This window comes from Accipiter gentilis, chromosome 11 (assembly GCF_929443795.1).
Source record: "Accipiter gentilis chromosome 11, bAccGen1.1, whole genome shotgun sequence".
Taxonomy (NCBI): domain Eukaryota; kingdom Metazoa; phylum Chordata; class Aves; order Accipitriformes; family Accipitridae; genus Astur; species Astur gentilis.
In genome coordinates this window covers 2,513,052-2,528,603 of record NC_064890.1, presented here as the reverse complement: position 1 = coordinate 2,528,603, position 15,552 = coordinate 2,513,052, and the positions used below count along the sequence as shown (strand labels likewise).

The 15,552-nt window shown below is 44.3% G+C and overlaps 1 protein-coding gene across 1 annotated transcript in view; it reads left to right on the top strand.

Moving 5' to 3' along the window:
* EXOC4 (exocyst complex component 4) overlaps positions 1-15,552 on the top strand; it is a 408,882-nt gene that overhangs the window by 356,990 nt on the left and 36,340 nt on the right. The window lies entirely within an intron of this gene.

Genomic DNA, 15,552 nt, shown 5'->3' with positions numbered 1-15,552 from the left:
CTGCCCCTGAGGAGGATGAAGCGGCAGAGACAACGTGTGATGAACTGACCCCAACCCCCATTCCCCGTCCCCCCGCGCCGCTGCGGGGAGGAGGGAGAGCGGCTTTGGTGGGCACCTGGCATCCAGCCAGGGTAAAGCCACCACAGATCATTTCTCTTTCCTGTCCCAGCGACGTGAGATTAAATCTTGATCCCATTCAGGGTATCATCAAAGCACTCAGTGAGCGACTGGGATGAGAACTTTTGGTGCAACGCCAGAAATACCGTAATCTTCAACAAGTCCGTGACGTGGTGGTGGTGGCCCTGTATTCCTTCCCTGTAGAAAGTCGGTAGCTTCAAGGCATAGCTATAAGTATTCAGAAACCACAAGGTGTAGTTGGGCAGGTATGGACGTGTTTTAGGAAATCCTAAAAAGGGGGCTACCTGTTGGTGGCTTTTTGGTTAGGCTGCCAAAAGACCCCTTCCTAGAGATAAAAATTCAATAACCTTTTGCTGTGGATGTGCCACAATTATCACTCATTTAAAAACAGTCTTGCTAATAGAGTGTTTTATCATGCTGGGCAGTCTCTGCATTCTTCATTATTTAGTGTTTGCTAAGCTGATGGCTCTTCCATAGCTCTTCCCTTATCTGCACGCCTTCAGAATTGGATTTTATATTTTCCGAACCAGTCAGATATGACAAAGTCATTTTCTTTTGCTCTTGTCTTTTGAGGGAATACAAACTTCTTTTTTACAATAACCATTTAAGGATTAAAGTTGCTGGAAGAAGATGAATTAACTGAGGAAGTCAAGTAAATTTTAAATAGGTCTTATGTGAAAATGGAAGTAGGGTTTCCTCTCTTCTTCCCCTCCTGCTTCTCTGCCTTGTCATATGCAGATATAACATATACTCATCCTTTTCCTTTGCCAGAGCTTCAGCCTTCTGAAGCCCTCTGAATATTTTACAAAGAAGGAATTATTACGCACAATGAAGGAGTTGGGACAATCTTTACATTTTTAAGATGGTTGCATGCTGTGTGTAGGTAGGAAGATGAAAGATTAGCCATTAGCTTACTGAGTTGCAGCTACCCTTTTAAATTCAGCCAGCTGTTGGCATTTCGTGACTTCAGATCGTTGTAGTCAGCAGTTAACGACTGACTGGCTTAAACATTGAGTTTGAAATTACTTTCTTGTGGAGCTCACATAAAACAGGATTGTCTTTCTCTTCTAGATGGCTTATTGGAAGTAAAGTTTTTGCATGTGTACCATGTGTCCACTTACATTTATAAATCAGTAGCTACTCTTGCATCCATCCAAAGGTTTGCTCAGTGTATCATGTTCACTTTCTGTATGCGCTTTCCCTATCTCATCCTTAATGAATAATATTCTTAATACCATTTTAGTACCTTAACAGGTTTCTCTAGAAAAACAGGACTGCAGAAGTAGACTCAAGAAAGACATCTCCTATCCTGTCATTTTCTTCTCCACAAAAAGAAAATCTCTTTAGAAAAGGATCCTGAGGCTCCATATGTAGTCAAAGTAGGGAGGTGCATCAAGGAGCCCCTGGAGAGGAAGTGTTGAGTCAAGAGTATTGAAATCAAGGCAGAAATGGAAAAAAAACCTTGAGTGTTTCTATTGTGGGCTGTTTGTTGGGTTTTTGTAGCACCCCATGTCCTGGATTCATGAAATTGGGTGAGTGTCTTGCTGTGCCTGAAAACCACACACATACGTGCATGCTTACCCCTGAGAAAAGCCTCAAAAGCATGAAGGACACAAAACATACTGTTTTTTAAAACCAAACCTAAACCAATTATTTCTTTGATAGTTGTGAAAGCTCTTGACTTTCAATACCAGCTTCTCCCTGTCCCCTAGTGTCCCTTGGAAGTTGGCACTAGAGCAAAGATTCCAAGTCTTCAACACAAACCTGGCTTCAAATAGACACCAGGCTCACCCTGTCTCTGCAGTGGCAGAAACTAGAAGGTGAATTCTCAGTAATTGAGGACAAATATGAGTAAACATTTGGAATTGACCTCTGCAGCTCAAACCTCTCCACCTATGGGGGAAGCACTCCAGTACTAGAGGAGATGCATGGGAGACGTCCTCCGAGGTTTCGCTCCGTCGCTGGAAGGACCCTGCCCTTGAGGACATCGTAACCCTGCTGCTGTCGGCAAAGCTGTACCCACAGCAAAACAAAGAGGATGAAGCCGTTTCCCCGCTACCTGCTTGTCACATCGCAAATTCACATCTGTGGAGTGACAGAGCTGGGTCTCCGCTCCGGCGATTTGCATTAGACACGGAGCTAATTACTGTGTTTGGTTAAGCCAGCTGCATGCAGGTTTAATGAGAAAAGTGGAAACGCCACACTCCCTTTTCAAAGGAGGGGAGATTGCGCAGACCATTGGGAGAACGTGGCTTTCCAGTTATCCGTCCCCGTTTCACAAGAGCAGTTTTCGGGGGGGTGGAAAGACCCAGGTCCAGGCTGCGTGCCCCCTCCGACCGTGGCCTTCTTGCCCCCACCTCTGCCATCAGCCCCACCGTGAGAACCGTAAGCAGGCTGTTTAAGCGATGTCGATATGTCACAGTGATGCAGATGCCAATATGCAGATTGGGAGATAAATCCTGCTTATTCTTCCCAAGGAAGTCCATTCACATTGGATTCTTATCTCTTCTTTTTTTCACCCATCCGAGCAACTGAAATCGTACTTCACACCGTACAAAAAGCCAGCGTGGAGTTTGTTACTGTCACAGCCTTTGTCCGGGAATGCGGCAATTTTCCTGTAGCACTCTTCATTCTCGCTGCCGCGTTGCACTGTAATCCTGTGGCTTCCAAACTAGAGGCTTCAGTCTCACATGGGGTTGTGAACCAGCCAGATTTAATTGCAGAAATGCTAAGAAGTAAAATCACAATGAGGACACCAACAATAAAGCTTAGGAGTCATTGGCTTTATGTTGCAAAAAGAGCGTGGCTCTTCCCTGGCAGCTGGGTCTGGTTACAAACGCTGTCAGGACGCAGTTCGGTCTGTTGGTCTGTTTTTAAGGAGTTATAAAATGAGGAGATTTATTTAGGAGCATTGCAGGGTGTGCAAGGACAAAGTTTGGCCCTTCTAAAGTATCTAAAAGGGGATTGAGCCTCTTAACTTTTTTATCCAGGATGCTTCCAAAGCAGGTTATTTTCTGCTGTTCAGGGGTGCTTTCACCCCAAAAGCAAAGGGCAACATGTGGAAGACATCTTCACCACTTCTTCTGCGGATGGGCAGCACTTCACCCTCCAGACTTGCAGCAGGTCGGTTGAGCTATGATTTCATTCAAAAGCCAGGGTGCAGGGGGAGAAAAAAAGGTTTGTGCTACAGCTCTTTACCAAATGCTGCAGCTGTCACTGGCTGGCTCTTACTAATGGTAATACTGAGCATTTGCATCGCATTTTCCAGCCACAGATCTCCAAATACTTTGAAAAGGTTAGTGAAGGCCATTACAGGATCAAGACTATCCTGGACCACTTTGCACCCGGAGGGTCAGCCTCTCCTTTTGCCTGGCTCTGTATGCCTCCTCGTACTGAAATAGACTTTGATGGCTAATAGAAAGCATCCTGCAACACTCGAGAAAGTGATGCCTTTTAAAATTGATGCCGGAGCCCCTTTATACCACCCTGCCAGAGTAAAGGAGCTATAATTTACAGTCACTTTAAGGCCCCTTTCTGCTGACAGAGTGGTGTAAAGGGGTCTCAGTACAAATGAAAATCAGGCCCGATGCGGTGGTAAAATTGATGCCTTTCATTTCGTAGTCAGGCCACACAGCGGTGGTGAACTCAGACGGGTCTTTGTGTTTAACCCTGGTGTTTCTAATGAACTGAATTCAGCTCTTAAATGGGGCTATATTTCTCTCAAGTCAGAGCTTATTTTTTTTCTGTCACTGAACTTGTAACACATCGTGCTGTATTGATTGCTCATGGGGAACTTTTTTTTGTAGAGATCTATTAATAGAGAACCTTATTTAAAAGCCAGATTAAAGATGATCAACACATGCCTGACCTCACACAGGGGAAGGACTTAGTGAATGCTGTTGCTTCATTATTGCAACAAAAGTAAATCTCTTTCTAAACCAGAAAGAGCTGCAAATTTCTAACAAATGCAAAACATCTGCCATTAACCTAAAAAGATAAATCTTGAGTGCTTGTATTATTTGATGAATATCTGTTGCTTCAATATAACTTAGTCTTAATGACAGCTTTCCATTTTAGTTTCTTAAGCAATCTCATTTTCCAATACTTTTTTTTTTTCTGTTCAACTAACTGAACAGTTGGTGCTCTTCTGCAAATGCTCCAAATGTGGTCAGATTTTGTGTTTGAGTTTGTCCAGGATCAACTTGTCCATGAATGGAGGCCTCCTGGCATTTTTGCCTGACTGCCTCTTTGTTGGGATGCATCGCTCCTGAGCTTGGAGGAGCTTGAATATTAACCAGCTTTCTTGGGCCCCTCTTCCCTCCAGGGCTGTATCCCATGGTACTCCACCGAGCAGATCCCTGAAGAGGCCAAAGTCTGCTCTCCTGAAGTCCAGGGTAGCGAGCTTGCTGTGCGCCCTCCTCGCTGCCCTAAGGATCTTGAACTCCACCATTTCACGGTCACTGCAGCCAAGGCTGCCCTTGAGCTGCACATTCCCCACCAGCCCCTCCTTGTTGGTGAGAACAAGGTCCAGCATGGCCCCTCTCCTCGCTGGCTCCTCCATCACTTGGAGAAGGAATTTTCCATCAATGCATTCCAGGAACCTCTTGGATTGCTTATGCCCTGCCGTGTCATGCGTCCAACAGATAGCGGGTGGTTGTAGTCCCCCATGAGGACCAGGGCTTGTGAACGTGAGGCTGCTCCTCTCTGTCTATAGAGGCCTCATCCGCTTGGTCTTCTTTCCTTTTCCATCTCATGGCTGGGCACACGTTGTCTAAATGGAGGTCCGGTGTCCTGGGGTGATCCCTTTCCACCTCTGCCTTGCAGACTGTTTGATCAGGATCATGTTAACTCAGTTTGTATCTACGTGGTGTTTTACAGATGAACGCAAGTTCACCTTGTCCGTGCCCTGAGCTGACCACAAGTTACATGAATGTGGGTAGTCCTGCTCAAGATGTCAAGCCCTGCCCCTGGGCAGAGCGTATTAATTTGGCGTGGGAACAGCTGGTTCAAAATGGTGTTGGACGTCTTCATTCAGATGTCATTGGTTCAGAGGAGAACCAGAGGAAGCGAAAAGGAGAAGATTTTCTTGGGCATCTTATCTGCATCGCTGTGGCTCATATCAACGCAGTTGCCTCTTGTCAGTCCCACAGCTCAGCCTGTTCCTGTGCTGACATCTCTGGGATGCTGCAGAGATGACCAGTGTCATCTCCTTACTGCTACAAACCCCGCCACTGTCCACAGCATGCTTGAGGCTGGTATTTAATCAAGGAACGAGATACCTGTCTTGAGTCATGGGTTTCCCCAGGTGAGACTCCCCTTGAGCAAGAACAGGGGAGCTTTGCCATCCTCAGACACAGGACCTATCAAGTCCAAACCAAACCATCTGTGATCACCTGCTAATTAATCGCCATTTGTAGTTTTAATAGAAGCTACAAATGTACTTACACTTGCATAAAGCTGCTACAAACAGGTTGGAGACTCCTAGCTAGTATTTAGACCTTGGGTTCAGCAGATACATCATGTCACCAGGAGTTACTCCATACTGAATGGTAAAAGCCTAATGGGGGAACCAGTGTCAGAGTGCAGAGGCCTTTCAGAAGACATTTGGAGAGGAAATATCCATTGGTATCCTGACTTAGAGCATTTATGAGCCTTTTATCAATGACTCGGAAGAGCCATCAGCAGCGCTGTGGATGTGTTTTCTCCCAAAGAGCCTCCGCATTGAATGGATTGACTTAACATATCAAAATGGGATTTTTTTTTCCCCTCTAAGTGCCAATTCAGCAAAATTGTCTGGGATCCGAAAGCAGGGCTGTGTCTGTTGGTCTCTTAACACCAACTGAAGCTGACCAAGAGCTGAGCAGAGTAATTCAGGCAGTGGACAAAAGTCCAGCTGGTACCTTCTTAAACTGAGTTGGCTTTTGGAGGACTAAAACCATGGAAAATTTGTTTGGGACAGCAAAGTGTTAAGACTAACCTTCAAGACCAGCAGAGAACTGCTGACCTCATGAGGACAAAATGGCTATTTTGGTAAACCTGAGCTTTAAGAGATTCTTTTGGTTTGTTTCATAACTTCGGCAATAAAATTTCATAGCTTAAATATGGGTCTGCATTGCTGGATCTCAAGGAATGAAACCACACAGTCATGAGCCAACTAAAAGCTCTTGTTTTCTTGTCAAAGTGATCTCCTAGTGCCTTTCAGTCCCTTTTTTCCCTTGAATGTCTGCAGTGAAGCTGTTCTTATGGATTAGCGGTTGCAGCTTTCCCCAGCCTCAATGCTTTGCATCAAATATTTAATGGTTAGAAAATGAGACGTTGTTTTTCTGACCTGATGCTCAGCATTTATGTTTCTTTGTCTCACACAATAGGCACACCACCATGACGCAGTCCCAGTATTGATCTGGTACCGTGGGGTCAGCGCTCAGCTTACCGTCATGATTACACTAATTACTCTTGTTCCATCTTTCTTTCCTCCCACCCACCAGCCTTAAACGCAGGGGATTGTCATGTAAATAAGTGACCTAATTAGCAGTGCTTTCAAACCATTTTACAATGAGGATCCCTCATGAGTAATACCGGCAAATCAAGTTTTTTGTGGGAATAACTCCAAGGAGCCTGCTGTCCACTCCGGTTGGTTCAATGCGTTAGGATCTGTTTATCTCTTCTGAAGAAAATGGCTTGTTGGTGTCAAAGTTTAATAGCAGTAAGTCCACCTGCTTCTCCTTGGTTCATTAGAGGTGACAGCTTACTATACAGTGGAAGGGGCAAAATAGTTTTCAAAACCAGGTGACCGGACTCAAAAGTATGGTCAATCATTGACGTCACCAGTGAGTCACTTTGCCATGGTACGTAGGCTATAGGATCGTTCTGATCTAACCAGCATTTATATTTGTATGGGACTTGGGGGAAGTGACTCTTAAATAAGCAGGAATTGTGGAGAAGTCAGACTATAAGCCTGATGCAGCTGATGGAAAACATACTAATGTTCCTGCTGACATTAAAGTCATCTTTGTGCTCCCCTCTTTTCCTGTGAGTGGATTCTGTGCGTTTCCCATTCTTCAGCCTGCGTTTGAAAACCCTTTGTAGTTCCCATGCATATTCATATTCTCACCTTCCTCTACATCCTTCTGATCAAGACTCATTCATTCTTGTTTGTCTTCCAGCACAGACCTCCCTGCTGCTCCTCCTCTTGCTTTGCAACCCGATCTATTAAAAACAAAAAGCCCCAAAAATACATCTATCTATAACTGTCAACGGTCAAAAAAAGGATCCTTAAGGTACCTACTTAACTGTATTTATTTTCACCTTGTCCGTGCCTCTTGCAAAGAGCACTTTTGCTCTTGAGCATCAGGACACCGATTGACTTCAGGACTTCTTTTCCTTGCTCTTCCAGTGAGTTCAATAGACTGGGAGGTTCAAGGTCCTTTTAGAAATACATCCCTCTCAGGACATCTTCTACCCAGAGAAATTTTGCAATGATGTTTTGAGGGCATTTATTGGCAAGGTGCAGCTTGATATCATGGAGGACTGAGGAAAGAAAGCAAAAAGTGAAATTTATGTTTGCATTTGCAAGGGAAGTTATGTGGAATCTGAGATGGTTTGGAGCATCACCCCCTTTCCTGGCACAGTTGACCAGTCCCTTAACAAAACACCTTGATCCCTCAGTTTTCAGTTCAAGGCTCAGTTATGCTGCTTTGTAAGTGTCCTAATACCAATCACCCATTTTTCTTTTCTAGTTTTGAGGAAGCCTTATGTGCAGGTTGACAGCTCCTTATAGGTTTGGGTTGGTTTTTTTTAATAGTAATCCAAGTGCACGGCCAAAGTTCATCTTCCTTATTCTTTTAGCTGCCAAAAAATTAATCATTTCAATTCATGTAGGACACATCCTAACAGCGGTGTGGAGAATCTTCCGTGAAGTCAGTGCATAAATGTCTGTTGTGCCCCTCTGCCTCGATTCACACATTGGTGTGAATTTTTCTGTAATTTTCACAAATGCCCAGCGTTCCTGCCCAGTGCTCGCCAGTGAGTTAATGGCGGAGCCAGCATGCTCCGAGTCAGACACCATAGAAATGTCATTAATTTGATGATATGTACATTATGTTTATTCTGAATGCTGTGAAGCATTCTTTATTAACAGTTGAGCTAAAGTCATCTCCATTGGCTCTAAGGACACAGTGCCTTCTGAAAAGCAGCTGGCCTTGAGGTTTTCTGTTTTCCTTCCACTCCTTTTTGCTCATTCATTCACAAATGTTGACAATTTTTAAGAGGCCTCTCTGCCTATTGAAACCAGTGACAAGTGAGTACAGAAATTAGTTTGGGGTTGAATTTTTGGCTCTGTGTAGATTAATGGAAGTGTCTCTGTTGACTTCACTGGAGCTGTGATTTTGCCCTGTCTTTAATGAAAATTAAGTGAAGCACGTGGCTGCTTTTGGCAAACCAAGCACAGAAAAGGGTGGGAAACACCAAACAGGCAAAAAAAAAAAAAACCAAAACTTTCCATAACTCAGAAGCAGATGAATGTTTTTTTACTAAGCTTCCTAAATCAAATTGCTTCTGAGCTAGTAGAATTCAGCACAAGAAATAATATTTCTGAGAGGGGTAAGGAAGGGGAAAGTTACATTATAAATTACTGAAAACAAGAAAATTTAACACAGAGGAGTTTTTGTAGTTGTGGAGCATTGGAACACCAAACCCTAGACTTTTCAAAGCAATCCTTTCATATCCAAAATCTTCAACTGTGATAGCTCTTCTGCTCTTAGCTGCACCCACACAATTTTGCTTCCTTCAGTGAAAAAAACCTGCTCTTCAGAGTTTTGTAAATGAACCAGGATGTTTGCGGTTTTTTTCAAGCCTTTTCCAGACTTGAATACAAAGTGCTTAAAGAAAAGTGTCGAGGGACCAAACCTTCCAGTGGGTTATCGTACGATGGAGCTAGAACCTCTGGCCACACTCTTTGCCCTGCCCCTCTAGCTCGGAGACACCTTTCTTTTCCCTCTGATAATTCCTTTCCTGAGGCTTCATATTTGCAGAAAGTAATGGAAAACAAACCACTTCTAGAGGAGTTATTGCCTTTTTAAAAGTGCTAATTTCCTTGTGAAATTTATGCCTGCCAGCAGAGGCAGACGAGAAGCTCCACAGGCAGCTCTAACGAGACAATTCATTAACTAGCGAGTGTACACACGCCATAAAAAACATTAATTCACAAAATGAAAAACTAATAGAGTGTTTAGCCTGTTCTTTATCACTGGTGACAGTCTGTGCTCTCCTCATCATTAGTGTTTACTGAACTGATGGGGACTGCAGCCCAGCCTGCTTATCACCACTCATCACAAATGAGGTCGCGATGTTTTTTTCCGGCACGCTGCCTTGTCCCCTCTCCCCGTACTTGAATTTTAACATGGAGTGAAGGGCAGAGAAGCATGAAAGGAAGCTCTCGATGGCAGCCTTCAGTTTTGTTTTGGTTTTCACAGGTTTTGGGCGCAAGTTCTCCTTCCTTCTCCACCCTCGTCAGAACCTCAAGGAGATTTGCAAGGGAAAATCCCTTCCTTAAGTACCTTCCCATACGGTCCTGGTTGCATCTACTAGAGAACAGGATTCATTAGTAGGAATTTGCTATGAGTAATATTAATGAGAAGCTCTCCCTTAGCTTGCTTTCTCTTTACTTCTGTTTGTCCTTTAAGTATTGGCATAACTTTGCCCCTTCAGCACCAGTGAGTGGTTTTGCCATTGATCCCAGTAAAAGGTGAGCTGGAGCTGTGCTGAGTGTTTAGATAATTCCATCCTCCCATCTCTTGTTTGAAAGGTCCCGACCTCTTAAAGTATGTCCTTTCTTGGTATTTGTTTTGTTTTAACAAGAATCCCTGTTCTCTCCTATGTTTCTCTACCAGTCGATATAGTCAGCTGTGTCCTCAGCCCGCGTGTGCGTGGTAAATGTTCTCCAAATCTCAGAGCTTTGCAGGGGTCGGGGTCAAGGAGGAGAGTTGCGGCTGTTGCATGGGAGACTCAGTGCTTGGCTTAGGTAGGTGCTGACTGTCGTCACCTCTGCCCATCAGCTCCCACACTTGTCTGTAGAGACAAGTGTCTGTAGAGGCAAACTCGTCTTGGAGTCAAGAGTTAATCTTGCCCATCATTGTGGAAGTGAAGGTCAGGGAACTGATGTGCAGAGCTACCGTCCTCGCTATCTGCATGACTTAAGGAACTGCCTTTTGGTTTGAAGCCTATGTGAAGAAGACAGCTGACATCAAAAATCAAAGTGTTAGATGGCAGATACATTGGAGGTTGGACTAGGTGACCTTGAAAGGTCCCACCCAACCCAAACCGTTCTATGATTCTATGATCTTGGAAGTTGTGGGAGATGTCATTGCTCTTACCGATTTTTTTCTTCCATATTTAAAACCTATAAAGAGAACAATTTGGGTTGAGAGGAGCAATGCAGCAATATCTGCATAAATATTTTAAGTATTCTGCCGTATCTAAGAGGCCCAAAGGTTCACACTTCTGAAAAGGAAGGGGAAGGGTGTCAAACCCAAAATCCACCTTTGGTTCCTGCGTTCCTGTAGCTCTGAAATGACACTCGTGAACTTTGGGAGAATCAAAATCCAGTTCCAGGTTTTATGGCTCATTCCAGTCCTTTTCTATAAAGCTGCAGCTCTGAGATCCCCAAACAAACCAATTTAGAGGTAGGCAGTGAGTGATCTATGCCTTAGAGCTTCAAATAATACTCCGGCAGCCAGAAACCAGTCCAAGTGGCCATATGGGTTGCATATAGTTGTTGTTCATTATTTCTCGAGCACCACAGGTGTGCAGAGCACTTTGCAAGAGGATAAAAAGAGAAGGCCCTTGCTCCTTAGAGAGTTTGCACTCTAAATTACATCAAGATGGCATCTCGAGAGCAATAAGAGATCAAAGTGGGAGGAAAGATGTGTAACCACGAAAAGAAAAGCAGCTTGAAAGCAGGGTCCTGCTATTTATTCCCATAAAGAGAAAATCATTTGACTTGGTTTGCTTTGTCTGGTTCTTTTTGGTTATTTAGGCTTTTTAATCTCCAGCAAGTCCTGATGTATCTCCCAGCTCCTGTGGCCGAACGCAGCCATCTCCATAGAGCTACGTGGAGGCGAAGCCCCGTGTCACTTGTGTCACCTTTCAGCGGGGCTCTGGGCATCTCAGCGACATTCTGGTCGCCCAGCAAAGCCCTTGCTCGCCAGCATCACCACAGCTGCAGCTTTCCTTTACCCGGCTCTGGCCCAAATAGACAGACCATGGCTTAATAGAAACAGAGGTGATTTTTTTTAATGGTGACACATTTAAAAAAAAATCGTTTCCTCCTGCTGTTTGGCTTCAGAAGACAGAGGTCTCCTGGCATATATCTTCGTTCAGAAATCTTGCCGAAATAAATCCTTGATGTTGCATCTAATGTGCACAGTATTACTGCCATACTCTTATCTACTTTGAAAAACCCCCACATAATCACATATCTAATTCCTCCCAACTTCACCCAATGTTTTTTCATTTAAATAACCAGATATTCTTCTTTCTTGTTGGTGTTAGAGTAGCAATTTTGTCTCCCAGTGGCATCATCACCTCATGATGCTAAAAGCTGCAGGAGCAAGAGATGTGGAGATCTTAGAGTCAGCTCGAATGGCAGTGATGGATAAAAACACGTTGTCCGGGTTTTACGCGCTGGGAACTAAAGCATAGAAAGAGAAAGCGGTGCACAAGATCCCCAGAAAAGTCTCCAGCAGAGAGAAAAGTTAACTCTGAGTCTCTAAAAGCATAGTCCAGCACATAACCCATAACAAATTTCTTTTTGCATGCATGTATTTGCAATTCTTTTGGAGTTTCCTCTTCTGGAGAGGAAGGGAGTAAGAAATTAAAATTTAAAAAGCTGTGAATTGGTCCCTAATGTTACCTGTGGGGCACAGCAAGTGTTTCATACTGCATCACTTTTCCAAATGAGGGTTTTTTCCCCCCAACAGGGTTGTAAAATTTCTCTGTGAGCCTTTCCCCTGTAAAGCAAATGTGTGTAGTGCTATGTAAAGCCTGAGCATGTTGGAGGTTTATTTCTCAGGTTCAGGTTGCACTGGAGCCGAGGCAGAGCCTGTAACCTCAGATTGATTTTTCTCCTTGCGCTATTAAATCATTCAAATCTGTTAGCAGTCACTCTGCTCAAGCAGGGAGCGGGCAGGATGCGCTATTGTAGACCTTGATTGGTTACAGAGATTTGTTTATGGGCAGCACGGCAGGTTTTGTTTAATATTCCAGAGGTCTGGTAATTTACATCCATTGATTTACAAGGCACAATCTGTCAGGAGGCACCAGCGTCGCATTGAATTGCAAAATGATTGAAATCATTGGTGACAACGAGTGTGTTAAGTTTATTTTTCTCAGGTTTGCTGGAATGAAACGTTCCTTCTCGCCGAAGTGAGATATCTTGGCTTTGCTTACAGTAAGCAAGAAGAAATCCCAAACAAAACCTTAACTGTTACCTGGCAGCACGGGAAGCTCACTTAAGACAAATGAAATTCATCCATTAAGGCTGCAAGATGATAAGGGCCAATGGAGCAAGACTTTGGCCACTGCTTACCCAACGGTCACGTATTTTGTTGGCCAAGAGGGGTCACATTTAACTCTGTGCAAATGGGTTATGAAGGAGGAGAAGGAGAAGAAGAAGTGGATGGCTGCTGATCTGCTCTTTTGGTTTTTGAGCATTTCAGCTGGAGGTATCTCCCTCTTTAAGCAGAGAGCTCAGAGTGCGCTCTGGTGGGCTGAATGTCCACCTGTGGGTGGACACCCTTTTGGTGGTCACCCTTCGCCCAAAGAACTGGCCAACTCCAAATCCAGCTCCCAATTACATTTTTTATTCAAGGCCCCTTAATAATTTAGGCTCTGATTATTTTTGCTGCTACAGCTCCTTCTGTGGGTTCGTGTTGCCAAGGATGATGGAGTAAAACTGTCTTGAGCGAGACTTAAAGAAACGAGATTTCCTCGTTGGCTGTGAAATGGTGCTTTCTGGATGTCCAAGGAAGGAGAAAGGAAGATTGATGGGTTCTGAAAGGCTTCCTTTGATCTCAAAAAGCAAAAGTACACTTCAGTGTCCTTATCGTGCATGGCAGAAATTAGTATGCATCCCCCAAACCAGCACCTGACCCTCCGCCCTGCCGGGGGCGCTCGGAATACCCAGAAGGACTTCAGTGCTCTGGCTTTAAATAAGGAGCAGATTGTCCCCATCTCCCTCCTCCTCTTATCTCCACTGACAAATATAATTACAGCTTCACTTTAAATTACTGTAAATGAATTCTGGAGAGTAGAAAAATTGCGCGTCTCTCCACTGCAGGAATCAGCTGACTCTTGCGTTTCGGATGATGGGTCCATCCATCTCCACCGCTTGCAGGGAGGCATCGCTGGAGCGAGCTGGCACGATCGAACCCGAGGCTGCAGCTCCAGCACTGCTAAAAAGAGATGATTCTTGCAGCGAGTCCATCTCCAGGAGCGAGGCTGATAGAAACTTCTCAAAATGTAGGATTTTTGAGTAAAAATAGATGGGGTTTGCCCCTATAATAAAGGTGAGGTTTCCTGCTTTCTACTGTGGCCAAATAAGCACCCCTAGACCTGATCCTGCATGACCCAAAAGTCCTGCCACCTGCCAGGGAAACAAATGTCACTTGGAGGTCTCACAGCCGAGAGGTGGGTGGCAGCTGGACAAACAGCTCTTCCAAAGCGCCTTCCGAGAGTCATCTCTTAACACTGTTATCTGGAAATTAGAGGCTGTGTGAAGAAGCCCATCACCCCCTTGCTGATAATGTCATTTTCTTTGTGGGAGAGACCTCAGTGAGGAGAAGAGAGGCTTGGAGAAGTGTCGGGGTGTGCGAGGGAGGGGGCGTCCTTGTTATTCCCATTCATCCTGGGTAGATGTTGCTCTCGTTTCCTTCTTTATTTCTCTTTTACAGTCCAGGCCAGTTAATTATTTTCAGCAGTATTTGCCAGACTATGAATTTTTCTACCATGTTCCTTGGTTTAAAAAAAACTTCATAAATATTGCTGTGATTGCAGGAGTTGCTGAAGGAGGCTACTTCCAGGAGCCGTGTTTTACACGGCTTCATCCCTGCACGCTTTTCTCTGTTGTAATTCACAGTACATTCAGATGCACAGTTAGGCACTTTGCTGTGTGCAGTCTTTTCCTTTCGCTTTGTCACGCTCCTTTAATTGTACAGTTCTGTCTTGTATGTTTACCTCTGTTACAATTTGTTTTGCACAAAATAGATTGGGGCTTTTAATCTTCTCATTTTGGGGTTTGTGGTTGTTTTTTTCTTTTCAGACTAGATCTGAAGGTGTATTTAATTTTAGGAGCAAATCCAAAGCTCAGTGTAGGTTCCGCTTTCAAAGCAGGTCTTTGGTTGTACAAACAGCGGCAAGTGACATTTACTTAATCAGTCTCCATCAAAATGAAAGTTTATTGTCAACAGTTCCTTGGTGATGTACAAATCCTTTCTGTGCAGAGTTGCGTTGGTGTCTGGCAAAGTGTTTATCGTGTAATGAACGTTAGTGCAAGAAAAGAGAGATGTTTCTTAAAGCCAGCAGATAGCATACCTCCATTACTGAGGTTGATCATGGAACAGCTATGAGCTGAAAATGTGAAGCAACCATGAAAAAAAAAGCAGACATGGCAGAGCAAAGAGTATTCCCAGGGGAGACAGGAAAGCTCTAGTCCCTTTGTGGCACCACTTACAGCTCAAATACAGCAGCCAGCTCTGGTTACCTGTGTTCAAGACAAATTAATTGAAACCAGAAGGGGTGCAGAATGTTGCTTTTGTCAAGCACTGGAACAGGCTGCCCAGGGAAGGGGTTGAGTCACTGTCCCTGGAGGTATGTAAAAGACGTGTAGACATGGCATGTAGGGACGTGGGTTAGTGGTGGACTTGGCAGTGTTAGGTTTACAGGTGGACTCAATGATCTTAAGGGTCTTTTCCAACTTCAGTGATTCTGTGATTCTACAAAGAGGGCTGCCAGGGATGGAGAACTCCGTAAGACAAAGAATAATGTTGGCGTATGAAGAACCAAATATAAAACATCAGTGAATAAGTTTAGGCTGGAAATTAGATCCCTGACTTTAACTTCACTGTTAGAGAAGTGATGTTTTGAAGGAACGAGCAAGGGCAGAGATCTGGAACAACCTGAATGTGGCACACAAGTTTATACTCAAGGCCACGGGACACAGGGCTTGTGGGGACTGGACTTGATGATCCAGGAGATCCCTTGCAATCCCATTATTTAATTCAAGTGGAAGTTGTCTAAGTGGGGCTGCCTGATTTCAAACATCGCTAATCACCCTATGCAGGAAGACATTTGTAAAGTGCTGCTTGAATGAGGACTTGAACTCGGATATTTGGGATACGCTTCCTCTAATTAGGGCGGAAT